At 40.4% G+C, this 19,831-nt stretch overlaps 1 pseudogene; it reads left to right on the top strand.

Annotated features, from left to right (window-relative positions):
* Positions 1-1,173: 1,173 nt before the first annotated feature.
* LOC140380728 (high choriolytic enzyme 1-like) lies at positions 1,174-14,447 on the top strand (annotated as a pseudogene).
* The last annotated feature ends 5,384 nt before the right edge of the window (positions 14,448-19,831 follow it).

Here is a 19,831-nt window from a genome sequence, read left to right as displayed (position 1 = left end):
CATAGATCAACAAAACAAAACAACAACAAAAAGGTGGGAAAAAACATGCAAAAACACACACAAAAAAACACCACAAAGAACGAGCTGAACCAGGTAGAACATAAGTCATAAGGATTAAAAGTAGAAAAAAAGGGAGTGGCATCAGAATAAGAATAAGAAATAAATAACAAATCGAGGAATTAGTGCATATCAAGCTGAATAATTGTCCCATTTTATCCATTGTTTTTTCAAATTTGTCCATTTCCATATTAAATTTGAATGTCATTTTTTCCATTTGTCTAATATCTGTAATTATGTCCGTCCAGTCCTTGTTCATTGGCGATGTTTGTGTCATCCACTTCTTTGTGATGGTCTTTTTTTTTCTTACATTCCAAAAGCATCCATTTATTGTGTCCATGGCAGGAGTTCCGAGGCTCATAGTTCTAAAATTGAGTGGGCGGGGAATGTCAAAAACAGTCTGCAGTGCATCAACAGTCTGCAGTGCACCAGGACAGTCCTAAAACACGTGATAGTGGTTTGCCTCGTGCCACAGTTTCTCCAGCAGTTTGCATTTCCTACAAGTATAAGGATTCATTGGTCTTGAATGAAATATCTCCATCTCACATCACGCCTTGAGCCAAACATGCAGGTGTGTTTATTTCAGTAACACATGTGAAACAGAAGAGCTCATCTGTCATTTATCATTTAGAACAAACCTCCCTCACCTCAGACGAACAGCCTTTTCCGCTTCACTCATTGATTCTGCAGAAATCCTCAGCGTTTTTTCAGTTCCTTGCCAATGAGCGTGTCCCTGATTGGCTAATCCACCTGTCAATCACACCCATCTGAAGTCGGGGAGATTAAGCAGTGACCGCGCTGACACCTTCAAGTGTCTAGTCCGAATCCCAGGCGACTTTTACAGCGCTTTTCATGCATTATTCACACAGTCTGATCATCGAGCCGCTCCGAGTTTGCAAAAGTTCAACAGACCAAGGCTATTACACCGAACCTTAAACCCTAAACCATTATCACCATCCCCGGGTCACTACTTGTCAAATTTTGACTACATAAACTTTGTGAACCATGCTCTGAGTGAATAATGAAGTTGGCCTTTATCGCAGCGGTCTAAAATATCCAATAAAACCAGGACAATGAATCACTCTGATCCTGCTCGTGTTAACAAAGGTCGTGTGGATGAGCAAACGTATGGAGCAGCTTTTTATTCCACTGATGAGGAGGAAACGAAGACACGGGATCCGTCTGCCGGTGTCCTCCCATAACCACGCAGTCCTCAAGTGAACTCCTGAGCGCCACATTAGATCATCCCTTCTCTCTCTCTCTGTCTGCAGGAATAACAACGCTCGGTTGTGGATAATACGACTGCAAAGAGTAAAGCTTTATGTTTGTAGAGCGACATTGCAAACGCAGATTTTTACCCATTTTGAAAAATAATCAATATACTTTTTATCACCATCTTCTGCAGAATGAACACCATTTAGAGAGGCTGTTGTCGGGGAGGACTGTTGTCGGGGAGGACTGTAATAGCGTTTAGGTGGCTGTGAAATACATTTGGCTGTGGAGAACATTGCCCTACGAAGAGTAAACTGCAAGTTTTGAAATGGCTCGTTGCTGTTTTTGCAAATGAACTTGATCAGGGGGAATTGTAGTCAACTCAGAGTACAATTACTTTCAATGATATAAGTAAAAGTAATAATGATTCTGTGTTAATATTACTGGAGTACCATGGGTTCAAAGTAAAATGTCTGTACTTTCTACACTACATTCAAGTACTTAAAACAAGTACGTGTTCATGGCACTTTCATAGTTTGAGGTGAGGAGCCGACTTAGAGCAAACTCATTTTTGTTCCTGTTTCTGTACAAAAATCACTACTTCTTCCATCACCCTTTGAGTTTTGAGTTACTCTAAATATGTAAAAGTCTGGTCAAATAAAAGACAAGACATAAATAATAAAAATAGATGGTTGGATTTGTCACATTAAAGGCGTAATGGACGATTTTTTTGGCCCAAATCTGAGTCTTATTTCCTCGTGGCGTGGACTGCCGATTAGTCCTGCCACGTATCAATCATAAAACGCACCTAACGCTCACCTGCAGCCGCGTGCGGCTCGTCCCCATGAGCAGCACGTTTCCTCATGTTTAAGCGCATTGATCTATCATAATATAGTTCCCTCAGTGTACGGGACAAAATTAGGACGGCGAAAGACAGTTCGAGCTGACTCATGAAGAGACGAAAATCTACGGGAGACGAGAGATGCGATGCGATCCTTCGCGCTACTAAACAAACGCATGTGTGTGTTGTATCAGTCCACACGGGGGAGTGCGCATGCGCACTTCCGCCTGCGTTCTCAAATCGCCATAGAGACATAAAGGTTACTTTTCTGGTCACTTGCTTGTCTCCGTGTGCATGTTATTACTTTGCACAATATGACATTAAATGCCTCACGGCGACAAAGTGACTTCTTAACCAAGATACAGGTCACTTCATGTATGAAGTGCAAACATGACTTTGGAGGTTTAGTTTGTGATCTATAAAAAGACACATTTACATTGAAATGTCCACAAACATGAAACACTTCCTGTGGAGACTTTCAGAGACGAGGCAGAAGAGAGAGCACCGGATCTGTGGAGAGGAGAGCCCCTCAGAGATTTAAAACACCTGTAAGACTGTGGAACATTCCAGTGTGATAGATTTGTTAAACGTGTAAAACCTGATTGTTCTTTCTTTACAGTGGTGGGTCATATCACAAGCTGAAACTGTGGCAAAAGGGTAAGAGATGATGAAATATTATAATCTATATGTTTTTTCCCCATAGGAAATGTTTCACCTTTTGACCTCGACTGTTGACTTTGACTAAAATAATGACTGGTTTAAAACTCTTTGATAACACATTTATTCACTTTAACATTTATTTTCAGATCCTAATGAAAACATAACAAATCTACTGCTAGACTGGGAAGAAGAGCTGCAACTAACAATTACTTTAGTCCTCAACTAGTTTGCGGTGATGGATTTTTCTTTCTTTTTCACTTTTGATTAGTCGTCTTGTCGTACACTGACATTTTTAAAAAGGCATTTTCACTACATAAAGGTAAAAACACGCAAAAACACGACGCTTCTGCTCAAATAATGTTTACAAAGAAAGTACACTATTGATTCAAATCCCAATCTTTTTATGACATTTTGCTTTAACAATGCAGTTGATTGTCTTGTGTCTTTTTGCACATGTTGTACAGCTTGTATAGTCCATATAACGACTACCAATTATTACAGTAGTCAACGATTATTTGTCACAGTAATGCAAATGAATCGTTGCAGTTTTCACAGGAAAGTACAAGCACAAGCGACAAGGTTCGATGTCTCCCACGTTCGCAGGAGAATCTAATCCCGGCTCACGATGGAAGCCTCCATATGCAGGTCCCACAGTGAAGCTCACAGACCCCATCTCCTACTGGTGATTTCTCTGTTTATTTTCCGACCCTGCACGTTCCTCCGGCCCTGCAGCTGCTCTTAGACTGGTTTTGTTCACCCCCCGTCCTCGTCTCCGTTTGCGCTTGTGTTTTTCCTGGCAGCGTTCACGTCCCGCAGTTCCTTGAGTCTGTCGGGGGAGCGCACGGTGCAGTGGGAGATACCTCGTCAGGCAAATCGCTGCCAGATGCTGCTGCACATTTTACTTTTTATTTCATACTTTTGCTGCCTCTCGTCTTCTTCTCCCGAAAAATCTCCCGTGCAGCGCCGCAGCAGACGTATGATGAAGTTTTTATGTCCAAGTAATTTCCCTTGTGGATCAAAAAAAAGTTTGTCTAAGCTATAAGTTTAATAAAAGAGAAAAAAAATGTCATGTACCGTATTTTCTGGACTATAAGTCGCACCTTTTTTCATAGTTTTGGCCGGGGTGCGACTTATACTTATACTCGGAAGCAACTTATATGTGATATTATTTGTTATTTTCACACTTGCAACCGCATTTCATACTCCAGTGCAACTTACATATGTTTTTTTCTTTGCTATTATGCATTTTTGGCTGGTGCGATTTATACTCCGGTGCGACTTATAGTCCGGAAAATACGGTATTTATAGCAAAAATATGACGTGTGTGTCTCTAAATCTGTCTCAAAAGCCACATATTAAACAAAATGGACCTTTCCGAGCTTTCTACCGTGTTATAACATTGTTCCCTCATCAGAAACATCTTCTGCAGATCCTGATCTACTCTGCTGTTTTTAAATCAATAAATCATCTGCAGAAATCTACGTTTGCTTATGTCTCCTTGTAATTCCCTCTGCTGCCAGTAGTTGGTTACTAACACAAGTGCGCAGTGTGAAACGAGGAGCGGCACATGATGCAATTCCTGATGTGGGAAACGTCTGATCTGGATAACGTTAAGTGGTTTATTGTAAAACATGAGATGCCAAAATCAAGGTACAAGATCCTGTTTAAAGGCCAATAATGCAAATAATGTGTTATTTAAAGGGACATTATGTAACTTTTATGGTGGAGAATAATCCTGGATGTTCCACAAAATGTCATAAAACTGTAAAAACACCTGTAGTTGAATAAAGATGGAAAAGTTTAATACCGCACTGAGGAAAAGTCCAGAAAAAGCATTAACATTTTCACGTGACAAGCAGGCGACGAACCCTAGTGCACCTTTAAGCCCGCAATGCGACCCAGTGGAAGGAAGTGGAAGAAGATGTGATAAATAATGACATAAATAGATTTGTAAATACATATAAAAACAAACCAGTCAAGTTCAGCAGGAGTCATTTAATCTATTTAATGACAAAAGATTCACATTCACACAAGACTTTATTTATTATTGTGTTTTTGAGTCGGAGTAATCCCTCATTCGAAGATTTAAAAAAAAGTTTGATCTGGAAACTGTTTTTGAAAGTGAGCAATAAATCCTGCAATAAATCCTGCTCTAAATGGAGGAGTTTTAGTCTGAAACTGAAAGTCAGGCCAGTTTCAGGTTAAAACTGTAAAAACTGGACAGAACGAATACAGCTCAGAGCATATTATCTCTGGCAGGGACAATTAGATTGAAAATGATGTGGTTTTCGCCATAGTTACAGGCTCTGAAGCAGGTGTTGCCTTCGCTGCCTCGTTGCATCAGTGGGAGTTTCCATTTTCGCACTGGTCCGCCGCACGATTCATTCAGATCTGTGTTGCACTAGGACCAATTGACCCCGACCTGTGCCGGCAGAAACCAACACACCTCAGACTCTTGCACCTGTTTGGGATGTGTCCGTTTGGGATGAAGAAACAGCCGCCAAACACCAACTGGATTTGGGATTTTTATACAGGCAAATGTGGAAATTCAAATGCCAAATCCGCATTGTTGACTTTAAATAAATGCATTGTGTCAATCCTTTTCCTCACCAATATTTCATGTTAGTTGAATATATATAAGATTAATAAAAAATAAAAAAGTGATGAAAAGTGATGGGCTAATTTTGATTCGATGTGATTTTTTATATGATCCGATACCACTTTTCATTTACAAATATCGATCCGATACCAGTGAGTTCTGTAGTAAAATTGATGTTTACTATGGCTATCCTTATTTTCTTTCCACCTCTGCTGGAACTAATATAAAAAGTAAATATATGTGCAGAAAGCCTGAAATATAAACGATATAAACTATTTTCTTTAATTAAAAAAAAAATAATTGTTTATTTTTTTCAATAAACTTTAAGTATCAATGTATCAGTACTTTTTGATACCTCTGTCAGTATCAATGTATCAATATTTGGGATCGATCCGGCCCTCACTAGAAGCAATATGAAAAAACCTTGTATCGAAAAAGACAAAAATATTTTTTTGTCTTTTTTATTGTAATTTTGAGCATGCGTTTGTAAAAGAAAACTACTTCAATGTCACTGAAACAATAGATGAATAACCAGATTACCATTTTGCTTTATTTAGCCTAAAAGTTCTCAAAAACAGTACATTTGTTTTTTACCTCAAACTTTTCATGTTTCCAGAAAACATTTACTGTACAAGATCTGGAGTCCATTTGTCTTCTTGAGGTCTTCTGCCCCTCCCTCCGTCTCGCTCTCATTCCTCTCTGCTCAGCTCACTCACTTTAACTCCTCTGAAGTTAATATTTGCCCAAGGAAGTTAAATGAATATAAGGGGGGAAGTTTTGGCAGAGTTTGATGGTCCATTCTGCCCCTGTTAAACCCAAATCAGAGCCAGATGGAGCGCCGAGAAGAGGGAGGAGCCAGAGGTAGCTGCTGTGTAAATGGACGTTTCCTGTTTGAACAAGAGGGACTCTTCTAGTTTGGAAAGGTCTGATTATTTATTATGGCAAGAAATGAAGGCGTGTCCCCTATGGACTCACGCCGAAACGATGAACTACAGAGGCACGAAATGCTCCCACAATTTGTGTCCATAAGTCTACATATGCAAGAGAAGCGAGGAATGTTTGTGTGAAGTGGGAAGGACCTAAAGTTTAGGGTTAGTTTGATCCCTGTTCTGATCATTGCAGATCCTTCTGAGATGTCCTCGGGCAAGACACTTCACCCCCGTCAGAGTATTGTGTGTCTGAGTGATGATGTCAGCACAGACTTGCAAATCACAAATAAGACTGAAACACAAACTATTATTAATGGTGTATCTTAAATCTTGAGTAACACTGACTTCCAAAGGAGTGACGTAAACATAAAACTGGCCTGAAATTTACATGGTGGAGCCCAGTTTAAGTAAAATTATAAACTTTTTAAAAAAATTAGTCATACTCAGGAGTAGGCAATCATTTTATCTACATTTAAAATGTAATATTGCTACATTTATATATATATATATATATATATATATATATATATATATATATATATATATATATATATATATAGATGTAATAAAATGTAATAGGTACTCTTTAAATGAGTATAACCAGTCATAGGCACTTTAAAGGCATTGGTCATATTCTGACAGGCCTATTCAAGAACAGATCTGAAGGAGAGATGAAGTTCTGGTTAAACTCAACCTTCTATCATTTAGCGTAGTTGTGGTCAGTATATTTAATTTTTTGTATTAAATGGTCTAGTTAAATTGCAGATTTTCTCTCTCCTTTTTATATTGCAAATTTGTATATGATAAACAATATTAGGCTATTAATGAAAGCCTACATTATGTTTCTATCGCCTCATTATGGTCAAACAAAAATAAAAACCTGTTTAATACTGAAAATAAAAATAATACTAAATTATACAATAATTTAGATCTGTAGGTAGATCTTTGGGCTTTGTCGAATATAAAAGTAGCTCGTGAGCCGAAAATGTGTGGGCACCCCTGTTCTAAAGTAACTTAGGGTGCTCCGCAGGGGTCAGTACTCGGTCCAGTTCTGTTTACTCTATATGCTGCCGTTAGGTAACATTATCAGAAAGCATGGCATTAACTTCCACTGCTATGCAGATGACACTCAGCTGTATTTATCAATGAAACCTGATCAGAGCGATCAAGTAGACAGACTTAGTGCTTGTGTGAAGGATATAAAAACCTGGATGACACTTAACTATCTGCTTCTTAACCCTGAAAAAAACGAGGTTGTTGTTCTAGGCCCTAAACGTCTGCAAGACGCTTTATCTGAGCAGATAGTCACACTGGACAATGTCAGTGTTGCCTCCAGTTCTACTGTAGGAAAGCTTGGGGTCTTATTTGACCAGGAGCTCTCATTTAAAGCGCATATAAATCAAGCCTGTAAAACAGCCTATTTCCATTTGCGCAACATAGCCAAAATCAGAAGAATCCTGCCTAAAAGAGATGCTGAAAAACGTATCCATGCATTTTTAACGTCTAGATTAGACTACTGTAACTCCTGCTCACAGCGTGTCCTAAAAGCTCTGTAAAAAGCTTTCAACTGGTTCAAAATGCAGCAGCACGATTACTAACAGGAACTAAAAGAAGAGAGCACATTACGCCGGTGCTGGAGTCTCTTCCCCGGGCTCCCCGTCGAGTTTAGAATCAAATTTAAAATTCTACTCCTGACCTCCAAAGCCATAAATGACATGGCTCCATCCTACCTCAAAGATGCTATAGAACCATATCATCCAAACAAAGCTCTCAAAATGCTGGCCTTCTGGTGGTCCCAAGAGTCTCTAAAAGCACAGTAGGAGGTAGAGCGTTTAGCCTGTGTTATGGAATCAGCTCGTGTCCATGTTAAAGATGCCAACACGTCTCTTCATTTAAGTCCAGGCTTAAAACGCTCCTCTTTGACATCGCTTATGGTCAGGCCAGTTAGGAACAGAAATATAAACCTACAGTTTCAGCTACGCTGCCCTAGGAGCAACTCTGCTGTGGGAAGGATAGCAGCTTGGGCACTATCCTCTGCTTCTGACTACTTTTACTATCAACAATATTTTATGTTTTAGTTCACCTGTGTCTGTTCATTGTCCTTCTTCCACTCCTCTTGAGAAGTGCTTCTGTTTCAGGCAGCGCAGGTGCTGACTTGTGGATCCGGATGCTACTCAACTGCTTGGAGGAACTCTCTCTACTCTAGATGAACAGCTCTTCATCTGCCTGAATGAACTGTCTTGTTAGTCCTAATTCTGGTTCCAAGTTGGACTACAAATTTTGCAGAGCAATGTTGGTAAAGCCTTTTGTATTTTATTTTACACAAAAATGTAATAAAGCAGTAGAAACAGAGATATTTTGTACGACTACAAACCATGTGAAAAATGCTGTCATATTGTTCACTCAGAAAGAAAGAAGAAAATGACACTACACTAAGTGTGTGTGGGGCTGTGAGGTGGCTGTGACTTCTCATACATGTGTTTCACAAATCATGCTCTATTTGAAGCCACTGAGTCATTCACAGCATGAGTCAAACACGGAATCATATCCATAAAAATTTGATTAGCACATCACTGTATTTTAAAATAAGGATAATAAGACCACATTAAATTACATTAAATTAAGGACGATAGGACCAAACAAAACTCATATGTGTCAATTTAAGTGAGTAATCAACATAAATAAAACAAAACTCAAATCATTACTTTTTGTTTCATTTCTAAAATCAGACTTTTAGTACAAAAGACTAATGTTGATGCCCCCCCTAAGGTTCAAAGTCACTGGGGTCCAGTCATTCGACCCCTAACGGGAACAAGCGGAAGAAAATGAATGAATGAAAATTAGACATTAAATATGTGAAATTCTGACCAGGGCAAAGTTATTAAAATTGAAAATCTGTGCAATTATAACGTTTGTTGCTGGAACATTTTGTGACAAATTTTCACAAATTGCCCCTAATTTTCTTCGTGACTACATGAGTGGAAATAGGCCAGTTTCACTGGGACATGGAGATCCGGCTCTGTCTGTGTGAAGTCACAGAGTCTTTATTCAAACCAGGTTTAGGAGCTGGAGATCATGGCATATGATGGGAAACACAATGATTATAAATAAATAAATACATCACATTTTACATGTAAATATTTAGTGCATAGCAAAATAACATATCTAAATTAAACATTTAGCTTGAGATCAATGTAATTTTTTTTTAAACTCACATCTTTGGCAAAAAATAAAAATAATAAAAACACAATAATAAATCATAAGCTTCAAAAACAAAACGTGTGTATTTATCCAGCTCTTTATGACAGCTTAACCTCATGGTCTCTGGGCTGAGGCTCACAGTCGACCTGGATGAACTTTGATGTCACACAAATGCTGACGTACATTTGAAGAAGCAGATGCAATCATTTTATTTATTTACTATTTATTTACACAGGAAAGACTTCAAAGAGAGAAGCTCTCTTTTTTGTGGGCATCCTGTGTGGACAGAATACACATACAACTAGTACAGGAAATCAAAATAAAATGTAAATAAAACCATCAATAAAACATACGGGTTAGATACAATATCACATTAAAAATGTAATAAAATCCTATAAAACATGAGCAGTGTCTCTGTGGGAAATTCCAAACAAGTGCCCTAAATTTATAAAATGGCACAACATTTCTGTATGTGACAAAGTGTGTCTTGGTCATCATATGCGTAACTCACTGGGAGTATAAGTATGAGTATATATGAGTTGAATTGTGCATTTTCCGGGCCTTCCATTTTTGCACAAGTGCCAGGTTAATATAAAAGAACAACTTCCATCACAGACACCAATCCTTCAGCCGCAAGGTCAGTCTCTCTTAGACCTGGTCCTGGTTTAGTCCTGGTTTAGTCCTGGTTTAGTGCTGGTTTTGTCCTGGTTTAGTCCTGGTTTAGCGCTGGTTTAGTCCTGGTTTAGTCCTGGTTTAGTCCTGGTTTAGTGCTGGTTTAGTCCTGGTTCAGTCCTGGTTTAGTCTTGGTTTAGTGCTGGTATAGTCTTGGTTTAGTCCTGGTATAGTCTTGGTTTAGTCCTGGTTTAGTCCTGGTTTAGTCCTGGTTTAGTCCTAGTTTTCTCCTGGTTTAGTCCTGGTTTAGTCCTAGTTTTACTCCTGGTTTAGTCCTGGTTTAGTCCCTGTTTAGTCCTGGTTTAGCTGATAACATTCAATGCTTATATTTGTAAGCTTTAACACTAGTAACAACAGTAGTAGAAGGTCTATTTTAATTGTGTTTCAAATAGTTTTTTAGCAGTTTCTTCTGTTGCCATGGCGAGTGTGAAGTGCATTCTGGGTACTGTAGTCCTGTTCACTTTCTACACATGGACAGAGGCAGTGGTAAGAGACATTATTAATAGAGGAAACATCATAGATTGTGTGAAATGAACATTTTTGTTGTGGAGGGAGGGGGAGGCACTTGTGGGTCATCCAGACCTGAAGATAGCACAGGGGATACATTGATTATTAATTGTGTTGCCATTGGAAAAATGCATAACTAATATCATTATATGATTATTATTATAATAATCATAATAATTATAACATTTGCTTGTTTTGTGTTAAAGGCGTTGAGAAACTCCACAGATGAGCAGCAGGAGTCGACTGTGTCTGAGAGAGCGGAGCTGGACAACAACTATTTAGGTAATAACTATTGAAGTTATTGTTCCATGAAATTAAAGGCCAAGGTCAGCCAACAGTTCATTGCATCGGAGACTGAAATTCAGAGTCACAAAGAAGCCAAATGTCATTATTTTGGGTTGAAATAATTGTAACTGAACTGACTCTTGACAGATGTGATTGCTGAGGACCATTCGGACATTTTGAAGTGAGGGAGGGATTTGTTCATCAATAAACATAGCAATATTTTCTATGCTCTTACAGTTATTGCTACGAATGAATCTATCTTGAATTTCTTTCATTTTGTGTTTTTTTTATTGCTCAAAAGCCTTTACATTTTATTTTTATTTTAAGTGTGAGTTTTATTTTAAGTGTCACATCTCCACAAATCAGACCTGGAACTTCTCCTGGTGGTGTCACCTGCTTGTCTCCATGGAGATGCATAGATTTAATGCTATACTGTGGAACATTCCAAGCAAATCAGTCACAACACCAATGAGAAAAGCAGGTGCCTGACCCCTCACCAGAAAAGTGACATGCTGCTTTGGACTTTTGCAGGTGGAGACTCTGTGACAGGAGATGGAGACAGTGGTGCGTTCGTAGAAACGCAGACCCCTGTGTGAACACAGGCTGTAAGTGGCCCTTGTACAGTGATGGGAACGTGTACGTGCCTTATGTGATTGACCCCAGATACAGTGAGTAAACCTAAAGATCAACCATAACAGGAGGATTTGTATCAAATACATATTTAATTGTTATATTGTTATATTGTTGTTATATTGTTATATGTTTTCAGCCTCTTCTGCCACACATGACATCACGTCAGCCATGAGGTCATTCTCATCAAGAACTTGCATCCGCTTCACACCCCGAACCAATCAGATCGATTATCTGTACATTCTGTCTGAGACTGAGATGTAAGTCGCACAAACACTTTTGTTCAAAGAAATTATATTATCTGCAAATAATAAAATCTTACTTTCTTATTTCAACTAAACTTTATCCGTTGGCAGATAGTTCTATTACAAAAAGTCATAATTTGTGTTCCATTGTAGAAAAAGGTTCAGTTGTATCATCTGGACTCAGTTTTAGAAAAAACTAAACGATTCGACTCTCATCCAAGAGTCATTGTCAATCTGCAAATTTAGACCGGAAACTCAGATATGGATCCTATTCTGTGGAAAGCCCTGCCCACCGGGCGGGCCCTCCTGACCAAAAACGAAAAAAGTTGTTTGTTTCAACAGAAACTTCACTTCTTTGTTTTCTATCAAACGAGCCTCTTGTTAACCATCAGTCCTTTAATGGGTTAATTAGTCTCCCCTTTGTCCCTGGCTCACTCTCTCTCTCTTCCCTGTGTAACTGATTAGCATCCGAATTCTCTGGGCGTCGACCTCTCCAGGGGTTCAAGACTCCATTATAAACAACAGGAAGGTTGAATCTTAACCCCCATTCCTATTTATTTTTTAACAAAAATTGCCTCTTTAACTCCTCTTTCAAACCATCTTTTTCCCTGCTTAGAATCTTCACCTCACTGTCTTCTAAAGAGTGACTAGAGGCTAAAATTTGTAATCAATATCAAGTTAAGTATTTTAGCTAAATTAACAAGAACCAGTCAAAAAGAAAAACTGATGTCATTTTGCATGTGTAGTTCACTTTTGAATTTGTGAAACACCTTTTTATTTCTGACTTTGAGCAGGTGTCGTTCGTATGTTGGGCGTCAAGGAGGCCCTCAGACTCTTGAGCTGACATATCCCGACTGTTTCACGATTGACACAATTCAACACGAGCTGCTCCACGCTTTGGGCTTTCACCACGAACAGTCTCGATCGGACCGAGACCAGCACATCAGGGTGCTCTGGGACAATATCCAAGAAAGTAGGTTTTAAATGATTGTGTTTAAAGTCTTGCAGTGCTTCATGGGGTTGTGTTTGAGCCTCTAATGGGTCAGTGACTGTTGTGTCACTTGAAACATCGCAATATCTTTTCACTGTGTGACATTGTATTTACAGAATGGAGGAGTGTCTTCAACAAGGTAAACACTGTGAACCTGGGGACCCAGTACGACTACAACTCCATCATGCACTACGACAGGTCAGAACAATGTGTTTCAAGAGCTTAAACCATAAGGACTTTTCCCCTTCTCGTTTACTCAGTCAAAGTTGTATTTAGAGTGATTCATGTTTGAGTCATCTTTATTCTCTTGCGTTTCGTGGACAGCTGAGTAGTTCTACCACATGTCAATCATTCCCTGCGTCCTACTGCACGGCTGCAGCCTCGTTTCCAGCATAGTAGCACGTTTCACTGGCTGCGCATGCGTGGTTAATGTGCCGGTGTGTGTTTAGCGAGTTCCTTCAGTGTACAGTACAAAAATGACAATAGAGAAAGACTGTGTTCGAGCTCAGAAGAGACGGAAATCTGCGGGGACGAGAGATGATGCAATCCGTCGCGCTAATAAACAAACGCAAGTGTAGCAGCGCGGGGCTGCTGCCTGCTTCCGCACGGAGGTGAGTTAAAAAGGGACTAACAGTCACCTGAGGTCTCAAATCTACGAAAAATCTTTTATTATTCCTTGTAGATTTGCCCATTTTTCACCAGTTTGACAATGTTGGTGACGTTTATGTTACTTCCTGGACATGAGCAGCAGGTGTGACATAGTCAGAGGTAATGTCACATCTGTTACCTGGCATCCAGACTGTAAACAAGGGCCAAAATACATTAGCAAGGACCACGCAAAAAGATCTGCGAAAAACAATTATTTGATGATGTGATCCGGACGCTGGTGATCCAGGGAAGCTCACACTGCAGATCGATCGTTGGGACAGAGACTCAGGGTGGGCGCCGTCTCTGTGATCTGCCCAGCCGGATCGGGACCCCCCCCTCTTAAAAGACTGAAGCTGAAAGAAAGCATATTACAAGGGAGGGAGAGCAGAGTCAAGCGGTGATTGAGGCATTAGACTGGTATAAGAAGGCTTCTGGGTAATAGAGGCGTGGTCCGAAGACGAAGGGGGAGGTGTGGTCTTGCTCACGATCCTCAGTTAATATCTTAACGCCATATGAAATACATAGTTATAAATTGACAAATTACATTTCTAATTTGCTAAATTACTGTTTAAACTGTCAGATTGTGAACATTGTCCCAGAGTTTTTGATTGAATGCCGCTTAATGATGACATCACAGAGGGATTCCTTCTTTGAAATCTGCTTTTGTTTAAAAAAAAATCTTGACAAACTGAAACTTGACTGATGTAAAACTATGATAAATATTTACCACAGGGACTTTTAAACTAAGTAAAGTAACAATTAGAGGAACACAAAAACCTGTCAAATGATGCGCTTTGATTTTGCTCATAATTTCTTCTCTTGTCCAGAGATGCCTTTTCCAGGAGCGGTGACCCGGTTATGGAAGCAGTGCCCGGACCCGGACCAGAGCTTTGGGACAGCGACTGAAATGAGTCAGATTGACATCAACCGGGTCAATCTTCTCTACTGCAACAACCGAAGCATCCAATAGATGTTTCATTACACTGACTGTCCAAAAGAAAAGGTGCACGCGCTCTAAAAAATGTATTATTATTATTATTATGTCAAATATGAATTTCCTTACAGAGTTGCATCATTTCTCGCTCGGATCTTGTATTGATGATGGTGAGAGAGTGACCAATGCTTCTGCTTGTCCTTAGTTTTTGCTGCTCGATGCTTATGATTTGACCCTTCTCAAACAAACTGACATCTGCTCCATGACCAAGAGATTCGTCTCTCCACATGGTTGTTTCATAAGAAGCCACTGGGTTCAAATACAGTGTTAAAAGGCTCGTGCCTACTCTATTTGTTTAGCTGAATCCAATTGGCGACTTCCTTTTCTCTTTTTGGACAGGCAGTGTATTAAAATGCATTGCCAGTGGAAAAGAAGCCTCTAGAAGGGAAACATTAAATATGTACTGCAATAAAAGTCATTTAAATTGTTTTTGTGTCTTTATAATGATCTTCATAATGTGATCCAAATCTCAAATTTCTCCTTCTCTCTTCTAAACAAGTCACACAGAAAATTGGTTATGTATTCAAAGTCTTCAGGCCCTCGTGCTAAAAGCTGATGAAACCAAATGACACGTAGAGAAACATTATTATTATAACATGATTTGTTTTTTCAGCACATCTACACATTAACTGAGGATTTCAGAAGTTTTTGACACAAGACGTGTGGACCTTATTCGGTCCTGCGCTACAATGTCAGAGCGAACGAGTGAATCCTCGTCAAGTAAGCGGATTTCAACGGATGACGAACAGCATCCAGTTGAAGAACAGGTTCAGCAACTGCTGCCTCATATATTGAGCCTGACGCCTCGTCAGACGATGAAAATAGAGCCGATGGGAATGATGATGAGACGAGAATGAAATGGTGATTGGATAGCACAGACAACTGCCTTGATGTGAAAATAATCTTGCAACTTACTTTTTTGAATATCCAAGTCGATATTTCACGAGGTTGAGGAAAGTGTCTTCCGTGAAATTTCGGTAGCATAGCACTGGACCAGACTTGCCACTCATCACCGATTTGGGATTCCAAAACATTCTCTTTGTACGGACAAATCGTGTCCAAAGACGTCCTCTACTCTTCCGTTTGGGCCACTCAAAGACCCCGCCTCCCTCTTGAGAGTAGTGCAGTGCTACACATCTCCATGTCATTGCAGATAAAAAGCAAGCATGTCAGACGAGAACAGTATACTTCCGGCTACTGCAATCTCCCGCTGGCCACGGCGCGCCGTGGACCATGTGGATTGAGTAAACAAACAGGTGACATTATTTGGAGAATTCATAACTTCTACTGATAAACTTACCAAAGGATGTTCAGGGACTAAAGGTGAGCAGGTCTATCAAGCTACTATCGTTTTATCAACGCGTTAACATTTTATGTGAAGCCAGTCTTTCGTCTTTTGAGGGGGGAGGGGGTCCAGAGAGAGACGAAAAAAATTACGTCTTTTCAGGTTCAACCCATTTTGAGAAGATCCCTAAGATTGACAGCAACTACTGAGTAAACATAAAGATCTGACAAGAACAGGTTTTGTGTCCAGTAATAATAAAGTATAATTCACACCGATTCAACACAATTCTTTAATCTTTCCAGCACTTGAAGCCCTAACATTTATCGGATCAGCCATGGTGACATTCAATCGACCTGTGTCCAGTTTAAACGCGGAACCAATGAGATGGACTATCTGCACATCCGGCCAAGTCATTTACCAAAACATCCAAAAATCATCCGACTATAAACACGGTTTTGCTGCTACACAAACATGGCTGAAGTTGTTGACAACATGAGCTGGTGAAGCAGCAGGACGTCCAGTGAGTCCAGTCCAGCAGTTATAGTCTAATGACTTTTGGATATATTTCTCACCGTCCTAGAAGCATCATCAGAACAGCCATATGTGTGGAACATTCTTGGCTCAAACATCTCCATGGCGACATGCAACTGTGCACACAACACATTCAACATCCACCATTAAATAAAAGCACGAGAACAAAAAATACCCACAAGGAATACATCATCAGCAGGTTTTTAAATGACTATTTGAGAGAGATATTTAAATTCTTAACTTCAGTTTTTGGTTGCACATTCCCTCAACCTGTGTGCAGTTTTAACTAATTAACTCAAAATTCATTGGAACTTCTTTGGCAGAAAAGATGCGATAACTCTGAAGTATAGCTCATAGATACTTATCAGTAGATCATAAACAACATAGCTTTGCCAAGTTTATTTTATGCATTTACCTGGATTAAACATGATGAACTCTGGAATACATCTACTCAAAGTTATTTATACTGCATACTGTACTGGCATGTAATTTGAATTATTTGATTGACGATTTTTAATTTTGGCCAGATATTCATCCTCTAAGAATAAGAGGCCAGCACTTGGAACTTGCCTCATGTGCTGTGTATTATTTCTTAGGTGTTTTATTGCGTATACATTGTTTAGTGTAATTTTCTTGTAATTGATCCAAATGAAAATATTTCTAAAACATTAACAAGGCATACTTTGCTTGTGTAATACAGCTGCTCAATTATAAAACATATACATTAAAATTCAATGATCTACTTATTTTAAAGTACTTTATTTTCACACCGCAAAACTGGAAGTAGGTTTTTGACACTGCTTTTACATCATATTCTTCATTCTTTGGTGGTAAGCACAACATTTACAGAAAGAAAGAAAAAGAAAAGTTGGGCACTTCAGCTTTAACACTAAATATCTGTTTTTTAACCTTGTTTCATGGCACAAGCTGACTCTTTACTCGTCTCGACACACTCAGCAGTCCTCGAGTTAGAACCTGCTTGTGCTCTAAAAAGTAACAACTAAAATCTGCTGAATCGTTCTTTCTGTCGCTCTACGTGTTTCCAGCTCTTTGTCAAGGCTGACCCGGCGTCACAGCCCAGCAACATGGCTCGCTCCGACAGGAATCAGGCAGATGCCATGACAAGGATGTTTTTCTAGGACCCAAAAAAGCAGCAGACATTAACAAAGTGGAAGATTAGAGTGGATTTCTTGGAGATGGGCTGGTAAGTAGCTGGCAGGCAGAGGAAACAGACACAAGAAGCAACAAACAAACCGGGCTAGGAGTTGCATTGGAGCTGAGCCTCTTGAACGGCTGCCGATTGCAGATTGCCGCCGGGTGTGAGGAGCTGCCGCGGCCACAGGTTGCCACGCCCAGGTCGAAGGGCACCCACAGACACACCAGGGAGAGGGGAGCGAGACAAGGGAGAGACAGAAGCAGGAGGCAGAAGACGGCAGACTGCGACAGAATCTGGCACGTGGAGGGACGCGAAAGCCCTGAAACTGAACCACAAATCTCTGGCAGCTGCACGTTTTGAAGCTAAAAATCTTTTAAATTTTGTTTTGGGATGTTTTTTTCTACATGTTCACTGTCTCACAGAGTTTTGTTGTGTCTCGAGCTGGTCCTGCTCTGTCCCCAGGCTCTATAGTAGCCTCATCTATTATTAAATGGTGTCTCTGCAGTAGCACACACTCTTGACAAGTCTCACGGTCAGAGGAGGATGTTGATAACTTTGCTTTTGGTGATTTGTCCAGTTTCTAGTTCCTTTCTTTTTTTTAATTCATTATTACAAACGTTTGGATAGAGAGAATAGGGACTTCGCACAGTAACCAAGTGCAGAGTCAGCTTTTGAGCCTGCAACTCAAGTACCGGTGGTCATTGTTCATTCACTCCACTCAGTGATGCCACTCATGTTGCCACAGCTGCCCTGGGGCAGACTGACAGAAGCCAATCTGTGCCATCGACCCCCCCGACCACCCCTCACCACCAATCAGACACTCACCACTTTGATACGATGTAGGGGAAGGGTTTTGCCTATAAGGACAAGTGTGCTAACCACTGAGCCACTGCCTCCCCATGACACTGCTACATCTGCTGGTGGTTTGTACTTGTACTTGTACTTGTACTTGTACTTGTACTGCAGTACAAGTTGTCCCACAGAATGGAGCCATTTCACTGGTAATGAAGGACCGATGTGAAAAGTAAAAGCAATCAATATTTAATGATCTACAAAGGAGATGGAAGTTTTTTTTCCGTCAAAGAGTTGAAGACTTGAAACTGGGAAAAGTTTTGGAAAATACACTAGAAACATCTGATTGAGCGTCTGCAGTGTCACTCAGAGAGACGTGGACAAGAAGGGGAACCTGGAGATGGACATTGGGGGTCTCTAAGCTTGATGGGCTGTGCTCAGTGTTAATAGCCATGCTCAGTGCTGTCCCTCTCTGTCCCTGTCTGTCTCTGTCTCTCACTCTGTTTCTGTTTCTCTCCGTCTCTGTCTGTCTATCTCTCTCTCTCTCTCTCTCTCTCTCTCTCTCTCTCTCTCTCTCTCGCTCGTTCTGTTTCTGTCTCTCTCTCACTCTGTTTCTGTTTCTCTCCGTCTCTGTCTGTCTGTCTCTCGCTCTGTCTCTCTCTTTCTGCCGGTTTCTGGCTCTAACTTTCACTTTGTCTCTGTGTCTCTCTCTCTGTCTCTCTGTTTCTATCTCTGTTTCTGTCTGTCTCTGTCTGTTTGTGTCTCTCTCTTTCTCTCTCTCTCCGTCTCTGTCTGTCTCTCTCTCTCTCTCTCTCTCTCTCTCGCTCGTTCTGTCTCTGTCTCTCTGTTTCTGCCTGTTTCTGTCTCTAACTCTCGCTTTGTCTCTGTGTCTCTCTCTCTGTCTGTCTCTCTGTTTCTGTCTCTGTTTCTCTGTTTCTGTCTGTCTCTGTCTCTTTGTCTCTCTCTCTCTCTCTGTATCCGTCTGTGTCTTTGTCCGTCTCTGTGCAGGCCTGTGCTGCTGGTGACGCTGTGTTTGAGTGGAGCAGAGTCCGTCTCTCCCACAGTCTGTCAGCAGCAGCTCACTAACAACACCAGGCTTTTCATGCACCTGAAAATCTGCTGCCACCCACGCCGTCCCCAGCCTCTCTCTGTGTGGCTTTATATGGCTCTGCGGTGAATAACCAATGTGGAATAAAAGATATGTGCACGTTTCATTATTTCAAAGTGCCTTGCTGTGAAATGTTTGTGATTCAGTCATCAAAAATCCTAATTTCCCATTATTTTGGCAAAAGAATGAAGATGTACTTTTATGAGGTTGAAACCATTACATAACGACTTTCTGTCATCATTACTTTATACTTAGAGTTGTATTTTGAATGATTTACACTTGTTGGACCAATTCCGCATTGTCCTGGTCAGAAAGTTTCAGTTTGCATGTCTCATAATTCTGTCCATGCACAGCAACGAGCCTGACTCCACCTGCAGGTGGATCACTGACTTCCTGATGATTCAGAGGCAGAGCGCGCGGCTGGGGAAGAATGTGTCAGACACCGGGACTATCAGCTCAGGAGCTCCACAGGGCTGTGTACTTTCTCC

The sequence above is a fragment of the Eucyclogobius newberryi genome, unplaced genomic scaffold, assembly GCF_026437365.1.
Source record: "Eucyclogobius newberryi isolate DKJ021-1_F unplaced genomic scaffold, fEucNew1.0.hap1 SCAF_5, whole genome shotgun sequence".
NCBI classification, from domain to species: Eukaryota; Metazoa; Chordata; class Actinopteri; order Gobiiformes; family Gobiidae; genus Eucyclogobius; species Eucyclogobius newberryi.
The sequence above is the reverse complement of the archived record's forward strand: the minus strand, read 5'-3'. Positions and strand labels throughout refer to the sequence as shown.